Here is a 1,295-nt window from a genome sequence, read left to right as displayed (position 1 = left end):
GAGCTCCTTTTCCTTTCCTTTCCCACACCCAAAAAACCACTAAGACCAAACCACAAAAGGAAAGAAGAAATAATGAAAAAAGAGAAAACCACCATAGAAACACATGACTAAAATATAAAGTGGCATGGCCATGCTTAAAGTCAATGAACAAAACAATAGGAAAAATTGTAGCCAACAATAGTAACAAAGACATGTAAAAAATTCCCTCTACACATGATTCATAAATCCACAACAAACTCAATCCCTTGAATTCTGGTGTTCAGTATGTCCATCACCAATATATGCATAAATTTTTTTGTAGAGTCATTTCCAAGGTTTATAGCAATCTCAAAATTCCAACATCCCTCTGAATAGTTCAAGATGGAACTTTTTAGTATTTTAGAGAGCTTGAAAGGATGCATCCTCATCTCTTTTTGTATTATAGATTGTTAGTTCATGTGCCTAGAATTCACATGAACTATTCTTACTATTTCATTGTCTATTAGGGCAGTATTTCTTAAGATGTGCCTCTCCAGAGTGCTAACATGAAACTAGCTTTCTTTTCTCTCCAACCTTATAATGTTCCTTTCTAGCCTTGTTATCATGACATTCTTCTATATCTCCAAATGTCGATGCTTGTTTCAACAACTCTTGCATGTATTACAAGTATTTTAGTAGCATTGTGTTAATGATTGCCTATTCTATTTTCTTTATAATGAGCCTTTTATTATCTTCCTGGCACCTCTTCAACTCATCTTTCAAGCTCCTAAAGATATCAACACTAGCAGGGGAAGTTTCCCTTTCTTGCTCATGATGGACTTTATCCATGCTATGTTATACCATACTACTATCCATCGTTTTATTCTTGTCGCAATTGAGTCTTCTTATGTGTTGTCACACACACCAAACTATTAGTTATATCAGTATAAAAAAATTGACTTGTTCCCTTGCCATGCCACAACTATACATGTTGGCCTGATGTATGTTGATATGTTGTTGTTCACACATCTAGAACTCATGTCAGCCACATATTCTAGGAATCAAAAGTGCATATAAACATGTTTATATTCACATCATCACTAAGATTGAAACCAAAATTTCACCAATATTAGTAGTCATGACATCAACAAGTTAGTATGCAAGTTAGAAAAAAAACTAACTTATCAATATCTTCCATACTCTATAACATAGCTCCAAATTTTATTCCCAAAGGTCTAGTGTAGAACCTTTGCTTTCCATTTCATCTGTTCTTAAGCCCATCTAGTCCAAGCATCGAACTTGGGTACTTTGATGTCACACTCTATAACAAAGCTTTA

Source organism: Pinus tabuliformis, chromosome 6 (assembly GCF_031772625.1).
Source record: "Pinus tabuliformis cultivar Carrire ecotype Pingquan chromosome 6, CPIR1, whole genome shotgun sequence".
NCBI lineage: Eukaryota > Viridiplantae > Streptophyta > Pinopsida > Pinales > Pinaceae > Pinus > Pinus tabuliformis.
This window is presented reverse-complemented; position numbering follows the sequence as displayed.